Raw genomic sequence first — 11,859 nt, forward strand, 5'->3', positions numbered from 1 at the left:
CTCTTTTTGTAAATATGATTAACTGAGAGTGGATTTCTGCAGTTTAGAAAAACTTATTAATTTAACACGTAAATTACTCAAATGCCCTTGTTTTTCAACCATGGGATATCCTAATGAGACGTGTCAGGATTTTACGGCTGCACGGACGATATCCGTGCAGCCGCGAACAAAAATCCCTTCCAGGCAAAAAAGAAAAAAGGAAAAAGAAAAAATCCCACCTACAATATATTTTGACATCCTTCTTAGATATTCTTGGAAACTGTTGTTGAGGTATCTGAGTCCGCTCAAATGTGGTTAAGGTATTCGAGTTATATCCAACGTATGTGTTCATACAGGCAATTAAATTAGTTATAATACAACAGTATAATGGGCCTTTGTGAGAGTGTCTAATTAATTATAGAACATTGTGTTATTCTATAGGTACTAGCTAAAAGCTATGGGTTTCGTATTCTAAACTAGATATTTAGGGTGTAGTGCTCTAAGCAACTTTGTGCTTAAACCCTAAACTCTAACAATTGTATAGTTTTCTAAGGTACTTTCAGATTGAATTGATATCAACTTAGGTGGTTAAAGTACAATTTTTTTTTAACTATCCATGATATTTGTATCATCTGGTGGGACATTTAGGATTAAAACTTGAGAGTGTAGCAACTATGGTTTTCATATAGGATTATTTTTTGACGATATAATATTGGCTATATCTCGATTACCTCTAGTCTAGTGTCATGTCTGATATAGACTACTAAATACATGAGAGAGAAAACAAAACCTTGGCTTCAATGGGTGAGGCCGGAAAAGGAGAAAATCAACAAGAATCATATATCGCTGCCATCATTGGTGTCTATATTGAATGATCAACATCAACTACAAACCACAAGCAAAATCTATTTTCTACAAATGGGAACAAGAAAGGTGGGGAAGTCCTCTATTTGACTGAGTCTTAATTCCAAGGAATCTTCTACTATATGAGATTGGCTCTCCCTCAGGACGCCACTTGCTCCAATGACAAAAGTTTTCAAAGAACACTATTCAACATTTAATGCTATTTGCATCAATGCTAGGATTTTCCAAAGAACACATTCATCAAAATTTGATTTTGTCCAATTGTACTTTGACTTGCATCAAGGAGAGCTTTCCAGGAAGATGGCACTTGCTTTAATGTGAAGATTTCCTTTGGACCATTTGTCAATGTTTAACGTACCAATTGAATTATGATTTGAAATCCCACCTAACCCTATTCCAAAGATTTATGTTGTGGTTCAAAGACCTGAAGTCAAGGTAGAAGACAGCTATGGACCCTCTCAATTAAACACATTGACTCTGACCTATAACCAATGGAGATTGTTGGTAAAGATTCATTATGAAAACTTTGAATGACTTTGAGAGAGATGTTGCTTGAATGGAGATGGACTTGGAAAATGGACTTTGTGTACGATGCTGATACCTTTGAAAGGTCCTACACAATCAAGTAAGACACTTTCTTAAGTTGGTTGAGGACCCATGCAAGTGGTGAATTTGGCTTCCGGAAACCAAAATTCAGCAATTTAACCTAAAGCAGTGCATTGGTTGATTGTTTTGGTGGCCTCAAGCTACCAAGGCAAGCGACCAAAGTTGGTCAGGGACAAAATCGTCTATTTTGGGGAAAATTAGGTTTTTGGAGCCCTATATATTTAAACTTCAATCTAATTCGTACCACTTTGTCTCTTAGCTATTAGAGAAAGTGAGAAGAACCCTAGAGCTTCCTCCTCAAGCCCAAGGTTGATTCAAAGCATCTAGGGGCGGAGCCAGGATTGAACATTGGGGGGGGGGAATTTATGTGGGCCAATGTGGGACCCACTGTAGGTCCCATTTCAGAATATATTATCATATTTTAATGTGGAGTCTACATTAAAAATTAGGTAAATTAATAGAAAATTCAGAAAGAAAGGAATAATTTGAGAAAGAGAGAGTGAATACCTGATGTGGAGAAGATTTAGGAAAATTCCAAAGTTTGCTAACTACTTCAATATTTTGTAAGACGTGTGAGAAAAAAAAAAGAGAAAAAATAGGAATAAAAGCGGAGATTCATGAGAGAATAAATAGAAATGAAAATAGGAGAGAATATAAAAGGAGAAATTCATGGATCGTGAATTAGTTTTTAAGTTAGTTTTTAATTAGAATTTAACCTTTTATTCCTTAAAATTAGGGATTTAATGGTAACCATTAGATAAAGATTATGAATGACATTTGTACCCATCATCTTTATCTTAAATTTTTATTTTTAATTTTTGGAGGGGGGCCAAATAGTGGTATTTCACATTTAAAGATAGAAAAATAAAGAGAAAAACAAGGATACTTACAATTTCAAAAAATGGGGGGGGGGGGGGGGCCATGGCCCCCTCCAGTCCCAACGTGGCTCCGCCACTGCAAGCATCCAAGAGAAATTCCTCCATTGAATATTTTTCTACAAGGTTAGTATTCGATTCTATCCTCTCTTGATCTATGCTCTCTATTGTTTCTACTCTTTGTTTTGATTGTGAGGAAGGTCTTACACTACTATAATAATCTAATCTCTAATCCTCATAGTCCTAGCGTGAATGGATTCACTCTATTCTTTCCCTAAACAACACAGTGTGATTTCGATGTTTAACCTAGCATGAGACCATGATCTATTCTTACTAGAGTTGTTTGAGTGTTAATCTATGTTAGATCTGTTTTTAGGTTGTTTTATAACCATTTTCTACCTTTTTCTTATCTCTAGAATGAATCTCCATTTATTCTAGTATTTTCGTGAGAATCTGCACATCAAGCCTATTATGTGATTTATTAGATTTATATTCCAATGATCTTGTTTGATGTTTAGATCATTATAGATAGTCTTAATATATTATTTTAGAATTTTTCTATTAATTTCAGAGTGTTCGAACTTCAAACGATGAGTTTTCGACCAATTTTGGAGTTTGTTGTCTATACACAGAATCCCCATTGCTACCACGGGTCGTTTAGTCTCAATACCCTTCCGAATCGGGTCTGATATGATGGGGACATCCTAACCAAACACTGCTAGACAGCTCTAGGTATGACAATCGATAATTCGGGAAAGTGTCAAAGGGCATCACTGGAAACATCCCATACTATTCCCACTGATATCCAATAACAGAAATGTCGAAAGGACACTTCCCAATCCCAAATACCTAATCATTCACATTCTCAAATCAGTCACCACATACACAACCAATATCTCATCATATAGAAAGATTCACATAAACATGATCAATTGCATATGTAATTGATAAGACTAAGTATTCATAATCAAAAGAATACATGAATCATGATACTATTGTAGTCAACATACTTGCATCAGTAATAGAATAATAAGAAAATATATTTATGGTAGTGAATCTAAGAAAATCCAAAATAGAAACTAAGATTCACGCAATCTATATATGTAATTATGGAAATAATTGTCCTTACCTTAAATAGCGTTGATGATTATCCAAAGATCAAAGAGAGAGGTTCCAAACTTAGCAAATAAACCCTAAACAATCATATATACAATATTAGGAAAGAGGCCTAAAAGATTGGAGATCAAACAAATCAAATCGAGCGAAAAACAGAGCTACTGACTTGCTTGGTCGATTGGTTGGTAGCTCGGTCCAGTCGACCACCTGAGTCAGTACGAAGCAAAAAAGTGAATTTTGATCTGAAACTCAATCTACAAGATCCGAAACTCAACGAAACTTGGAGGAAACCTCTAGAACAGTATTCTAACACTAAAGTAGTATAGATTAGCCATTAACAATGATCAAAAACACTACTTACTAATTTGAAATCATGACACTCTAATTTGGTAAAAATCCCTAGTTTTCGATGAAAAATATACTATGAATCCAAAGGAAAACTAAGAATATTATATCTCATTCCAATAGATGACAAGCAAGAGATCATACATGATAACATCATGCAAAACAGATCTAGTCATGCTAAGAAATTGAATAAAAAGGGAGATCATGGTTTCATGAGGGTTTTACAAGGATCATGGCGAAGATCAATGTAAATGTCATTAAACCTTGAGAATGGAAGGAGATCAATGAAGTGATGGTTGCTAACAGAGAATGTAGAATCATCTTCATAGTCTCAATCATAAAGAATAAATCATAAAAGAAGTAGATCTGCATGACACGAGAGAGATCACTAACCTTAGATTTAAGAATCGGAGATGAGAAGCTTGAGATCTTGCAAAAGTTCTTCGAGTTCACCAAGGAAAGCTTTGAGAGAGTCTTCCCACATTCTCTGAGAGTTTTGGAGGCAGAGGATACTAAGAAATACGAAGTTCACTTAAATAGAGAGCTAAAAACCCTAACAGAGAATTTTCTCGGATTTCTGGGCTCGTTGGTCGATTGGCCCAATCGACCACCCAGTCGACCAAGCCAGACAGCAAGGCCAAACACAGGGAATTGAAGGCCCAACTCAAGTCCAAACCTAATGAGCTTCTCCCAATACAACAAATGACTTACCTAATATAGAGAAATGCCTTCAAATCATGTATAACTATACTTCAAGTCCATCAACTAGACTCATCTTTATCAAGCTGTAGTTTCCTTTCTAGTTCTAAACAAGCCTCCAAGTATGGAACACCATCATCAACTTCCATTGGTTCTGGGTCAAACACCATGTCTTCCACTGAGATGGCCCATAGTTGGCTTCTTCCTTTACTCGGGGTCTTCGGACTTACAAACAACAAGGTTTCTGGGTCTGGGTCAACGTTAGGATAGGGCTGGATTTCACAAAATGTGACTCAGTAGATGACTTGCATTGGACTAGGTATAACCCTGACATGCGCCAATACTCATACCAATGGTGGTAAGCGATAGTGGTAACCTAAACCCAAGCCATGGAATGTCAGAGAGGGATGCCCTGACCCAATTACCGCAGAGAACCCAAAAGATGTACATCAGAGCCGTGAAGCAAGAGGGACTGAGACTACCCAAAGGAGTATGGTGTTCTATCTTAATGCATGTCTGCCACTAGAGATCAGCATATATAGAGTTAGAAGCATACTTGCATTCATTGTCTTATATCATCGCATCATGTTTGTTATGAACTACTTGTAGTTGTTTATTGTGATTAAACTACTTGCTGAGTTATGTTGAGCTCACCCTTCAGGGGATATGTTTTAAATGACTTTGCAGGTTCAAAAGAGATCTCGTGCACTAGTACGGAGGATCATTCCTTACATGATACAGTTGCTGATACAATGGGAAAGCTAGTGACCAGTGGTACGACCCGTACACCTGTATGGACCACTTTGAAGGCTCCTATTGATAGTAGTAGACACTGTCTTGCTCGCTATTGGGATAGTGAGTTAGATGTTGATGCAAGTGCATAAGCCCAAGGCAAAGAAGACGAAGGTTGAAGAAGAAGAAGAAGATGAAGAGCCTATAGAAGAATTTGAATAGGATAGTCTAAATCTTATTCTTAGTTTATTTCAATTGTAATAGCTTTAGAGTTACTTTAGAGTTTTGATTTACTCTTCCGCATTTGACCTATAGAGTTATTTTCCACTATACTCTATAGTTTTTCTTTGATTGTTATCATTTTATTCCGCACTCTAATTATACTTTGAGATTTATTATGAGATCTTTCTTTGATATGTTTCTTAATATATTTATACAGTGATTATCATTTGCTCGTGATTATGTTATTGTTTAATGTGGGTATATGATCGCCCTAAACTTGGCCATGGGATTTGTGGATCGCACCTCCGGGTATCGCAGATAAAGTACTGGTTGGGAGGATGTGACAAGTTAGATAATTTTTTCTCAAGAGGACATCTCCTCTAGGAGTTTTGATCCGCTCTCAGCACAAATTTTGGCTGCCATCCAGCGGCCACACTGGATGTGTGCCATGTGGCCATCTAAAAAATCTTGATCATCGTCCATACACCAGTTATAGTAAACCCGGTGTTGCGTCTAGAACTTCTTCGAGGGCCGGATACTGAGATGATCACCTTAAGAGCTCTACAGCCAAATTGGAATAGCTGAGATGCTTGCACTCACAAAGAAAACAAGAACGGTCCGGCCTAGTTTTGGCTGGGGAACCGCCTCCGACGCCCAAGTCAACCTAGGCAACAATAAGAGTTCTCAAGAGAGTTCTCAAGAACGTAATGAATAATTGATCAGATGAATCTCGTACCTTTTTCCATGAAGGATGTGGGTTTATATAGAAGATACTTGGAGGCGGCGCTTCCTTGAGTTTCGGATCGTCAGTTGAAGAGTGAGTGGAATATCTTCGGAGTTACGGCTCCTTTGTCGGACCAGATAGAGCCGTTATCTGATGACTCATCTCCTCAATTATCGGAACGGCCTTATTGAGTAGTTATCTGTAACTAACTCTTCTGACTTGGTCATCTGCAATGTCACTCTTGGACTTAGTCCAAGTGGGATTCTTAAGCTTATTCCGAACATGTTTCTTGAAGGGGTTAATATGCTTCCTCCCGAGGGGGTCAATAAACTTCCTCCTGAGGGGGTTTTCTGTGCCTCTTATGAGAGGTCACCGTTCCTCCCCAGCATGTAGAAGACACATGTCCCGAGGGGTATGTGTTTTACTCCATAAAGGATTCTCAGAATCCTCCTAAGAGGACTTCCCTTAAGAAGACTTCTCTATCCCGAGTGGGGGTGTACGTTCGTCTTGGGGGGCCCCTCGAGCTATATGTTCTCCACAACACCCGGTTTTAAAGCAAAACCGATAGTGTTTATCCAATCCAAACACAAAACCAACTCACTTTGAGTAGGAAAAAAACCGCTATTTCAATTGATTAAAGTTTGACAGTAAGCATTTTCATTTCAATATCGAAACATAGATGAGTTTGGTTAGCAAAGTTTGGATCGTAGCTGCGAGTGTTGGAGCCGTGGAGGTATTGAAGGATCGAGGCATCTTATAGATGGAATTATGTTATGAGATCGCTTCATCAGCACGTCAAAGGCGATATTCGATCCTATTCACAAGCTAAAAAGGTGTCTTCTTCTCCGGTGACGACTTCGATGTTGAAATCTGCTAAAAAGGTTGGAGATTAGAAGTTTGAAGCAATCAAAGGGTTGCTCAGGAAAGTTATGTTCTTGAGCTGTTGGGGTCCCAATTAACTGACTTTTACTTTTCATGTTTTGTTTTCTTTTCCTACCTGATGATTCCTCAAAGAGTATGTGTGATCACAAGACCCTATAGAGATGAAGGTATTGAGTGATTTGGAGTGGAAATTTTCCATAGGGATGACACCACTTTAGAATGTAAATGCAAACTATACAGACTGTTTATAGAATGATTGGAAAATTCCATACAACTTTAGGTTCACTTAATCATTTGTGTTTTTTCCTGCATAAATTTTACCATGAGAAACTATAATTTGCCTTTAGAAAGCTTGATCGGGGAGAAGAACAGGAGCAAATTTAGTTGCCTCTTCACATTCGTTTCCCCATTCATCCCTTACAGACGAATTTGATCGAAATTGCAGTTTTCCCCCTCTCAAAGTAAGTCGATTTTGTATTTTGATAGGATAAACTCTATCAGCTTTGCTTTAGAACCGGGTACCAAGAATGTTCCCTCCTATGGATTGATGGAAATAAAAAATCTTCGAGAACTACCTAGGTACCAAGAATGTTCTTGCCACAGTTGCTGGTAGCCAATGTAATGGAATACTTTAGTTCTTCTATGAGTTCGTAGATACTCACTCAACTTTTGTATTTTCATGAATAACCTTTTAAATTCCCTTTCATTAGCTGTGAATAGAAATAATAGGAACATTTCAGTCAAAGCAGGGTTGGTAGAGTGGTAAGATCCATATTCTCAGTGGAGATGTCATGGGTTTGACCCTTGTGGACAACAAAGCTCCTCCTGAGAATGTAATCGAGGTGTGCGTAAACTGCCCTAGATGAACCTCAGCTACCAAAAAAAACATTGAATTCTAAAATTCCGTTGTAATTTTTTATAATTGGTAGAAGTGGTCTTCTACAGCTCATCAAATCGTTGTTTTCTTTTTCAGGTAAACCTCATCAAATCAGTGTTTTTTTTTTTTTTTTTTTTTTGGGTAGAATCAAATCAGTGTTTGATTACACTAGGTCCTTGAATGTCTATATTTATTATATCAGATCTCTAAAAGGATTCGTTCAAAAATACAATTTGGAACAATGAATCCTCTACTGTTTCTTCTTCTTGCATTGATTCTCCCAATCATTACAAAGTAAGCGATTAATCTCTAACATTTCCAAAAAATTATGTTCTATGGACCCTGACTTGGAATTACATAAATCACAGTTGGACACCATTTTTTCATGCCTAACATAGATTATTTGTTACTGTATCATACTTATCATTCCTGATCTTGTTACTTTAATTGATATTAATTCTTTAAATTTATTTTTCATTTTTTTGGTTAATTCATGAATATATCCAATATCTACGTGAGGAGAGAGAGAAATGCCGAAACTGACTAGCTTTGTTACAACTGAAAGCTATTAACATTCACACGTTGAAGTTTTGTTCTTGATTCCCAAAAAACACTGGTTTCAATGGGAATGGAAAAGGAAGAGAAAGAGAAAGAGAAAGAGAGAAGAGAGAAGAAGTCTAGCAAGAATCATGGCGACGTCATTGTCACTTTCTATGTTGAATCATCAACTACTGCTGCAACCCACAAACCAGATTCAAAACCCAGTTCCTGCAAATCAAATACGCGAAAGCGTTGCTTCTCTAAACCTTCAGTATCAACAGGATATGGTTCTGATCGTAAGGCAGAGCTTCTTGCCCATTCTCGACAGCTAAGGAGCTCTCATTCTCAGGAGATTGGATGGATGGAGATGAATTTGAGACCCAAGAAAAAGAGAAACTCTAGAACGAAGTTCCGGGTTTTCTTCCGAAGGATCTTAAACCTAATGAGAAGCAAGGAATATTGTGAACCCATTCTACCAGATCACGAGAGATCAGATAAGAAATCTGAAGCTAGAAAGAATCGCTCAAACCACTTCTGTGTAAGCATTACATTCCCTACCCTTTTTCTTAATGAATCCGATTCCAGCTCTAAATTTAACTTTGCATCTGCATGAATCTGGAATATCAATATTCCAAATCATTTAGATGATTAAGATTTTCTCTTGTTGCAGAAGCGACTTAGGGCTATGCTTAAAGAGCTAACTCATAGTTGGAACTGCAAGGAGATCTGAAGAAAGATGATTCATGGATATATCTCTGTGTTATTGTGGAAAACAATGTAGAGACGTAAATATCACCTTCTGGGCCAAATGATTCACTCTCAACCCATTTCTCTCACTAGTTCTAGTTGTTTTTCTTCTTTGTATAGAATTTACCAGATCTTCAAGAACTTAGAGATTATTAGTTTCGTGAATCTTGATTGTCTTTTTAATGAGTTAAATGAAAGTCTGGATCTGTAAATTGGGCCCTAACCCAAGAACAGTTTTTAGGTGGGTTATCAAATGCGCCCTAACCCACCTATGCATCTGCTTCAAAAAGTACCAGGAACAGTTTTTCTTGTTTCTTAAAGCAAAGACAATTTTTTAAAGCATTTGATAAAATTTCTCGTTGAAATTAAACAGTATTTTAGCAGTTCTCACAATTGCGAGAACATGAGTTCAAGTCTAACCAACCATTATGACATCGAAGCTGAATCATAGCTTAAGGGCCTGTTTGGTTACATGAGTTTGGAAATTTCAAATATTTAGAGATTTCAAATCTATGGAGTCATAATTTATAAAATTAAATGTTTGGTTGTGGAATGAAATCTATGGATTCATCCTAAAAAACTATTTGATCGACATGATTTTTGTGAATGTGCAAATGTATAGCTTTTTTGAAATCTCTGGATTTCACCCCTTACCCAGAAATTTACAGATTCACCTTTTTAGTGTAAAAAGGTGAATCTAGAGATTTTTACAACCAAACGGGTATAATTCTCAGATTCATGTAACCAAACAGGCCCTAAAATAATTTTCTATATATTATCTTTTAACAATTTTAAACTTTATCAATGATTTATTTATTTATTTTTGGAATGGTTAGAAAGACTTAGACCATCTTTTCTAATTGCCCTTTCTCTTGGATTTTTATTTGCAGTAGCCCTTCGTGCAGCTAAAGATTATGCCACCCATATAAAAACCAATACAACGGTGGTGAATAAATTGATAATGATACACAAGTCTTTGACATTTTATAAATTCACAAAATAAAGCCCCTTCTTTTACCCGATCTTAAACTTTTTACCCAGATTTGCAAAATAAATTCACAAATTTACCACCCGTTTTTAGTAAAGAAGCTATGGAAGGAAAGAATCTAAAGAGACGTGACTTGCTGCCAGTTCAGTGGATCTAGATAAGCCGGAATCGAAGAAAAAATCATGGGTTTTAAGGATCTCTCAGAGGGCGAAGAACATAAGAAACCCTAAATCTTAAGTTTTTTTTTTTTTTACAAGTTAAAACTTCGAGAAAACCCGAGGCTATAAAGGTTCGATGTTCATAGTACAAAGGAAGATAATCACTCGCTTTAATCGCTTGTTTTCATTTTTCAAACGATCAAGAACTCACTGAGTTGCCTTCAACAAATAGAATCAGGGTTTAAAAATGATAATTTAAAAAACTAAAAGGTCATTATTGTAATTTAATTTTTTTATATTTACACATATATCCCCACATTTTAATTTACAACCATTAGATCTAAAGTTTTACACATAACATGTTCTTGACAACTAACAACAGCTGCTGCTACAAATAAATGTCCCCCTTCTCCTACACTAAGAGGAAAAGCCTTATTTATTTGGACCCATTATCAACATTCTTTTGGGTTTGTTGTTCAATATTAGACTTGATTCTAGGAACTTTCTCTGACTTCTTTAATGTGACTATGCTAGCAAGTTAGTTTTTGAAGCTACTATTAATCACAGATGGTAGAAGCGAAATTTTGAGAAATAGGCATTCAATTCTAGATCTTTAGATTTGATTTGGTAAATCATCTGCTTTGATGTATCCTGTTATCGGATATTAGTCTTTCAGTGTAACACAAAGACTAATAGTCCCACTCATTGTAAAGTTCCTTTACTTGTAGAACTCTACTCATTGTAAAATACTACATCATGTACACTACCATCTCTATTTAAAGATAATGAAAGCTCTCCCCAGAATACAGTTGATTGGGGATTTCACCGTGGACGTAGACTTCATACTGAAGATCGAACCACGTTAAAATTGTGTTTCTATTTTGAACATGGTATCAGAGCATATACGATCTGGGAATTAATTCGGTGGTGGCAAAGATCCGGTCTTGGTATTTTTTTTTAATTTTTTTTTCGGTTCTTCAGAACCCTCTTCTCGGCTTTGTGCTGCATCTCCGCAAGGAGAGACGATTTGCTTCCCTCTCTGAATTGCTGAAGCGGTTTTAGTTTCACGAAGCAACGTTGATTATCTTCATCGAGTCCGTTTTTTGAGAATCACAGCATCTTTAGGTTCTTGTTAGACAAAGGAGGCGTGTCAAGTGCAAACTTGATAAATTGGGCCCACCAATCTGCAACGCTTTCAATTGAAAATCTTGAAGCTCCACGTGCCCTTTGCCAAATTCAAGATAAGTACATTGCTGTCTCTTTTTGTATTCTTTGTTTGCTTGGCACTTGGTTAATGCTTGTGTCTCACGTTTTTTGAAGCCTTCAAAAAACTTTTTTTTTGCCTTTCTGCTTTGGGTTTAACGTGTAAACCCTTTGCCATTCTGATTTTGTTTCTCCAAATTAAAAAAAAAAAAAAAAAAAAAGGGAGAAAGGAAAGGCAAAACATCTCTTTTAACCCTTTGCTTGGTTATTGATTGGTTGTTGCACGGGTAGAAGTATTCATC

The sequence above is a fragment of the Hakea prostrata genome, chromosome 5, assembly GCF_041222555.1.
Source record: "Hakea prostrata isolate BN-2017 chromosome 5, UWA_Hpros_2, whole genome shotgun sequence".
Taxonomy (NCBI): Eukaryota; Viridiplantae; Streptophyta; class Magnoliopsida; order Proteales; family Proteaceae; genus Hakea; species Hakea prostrata.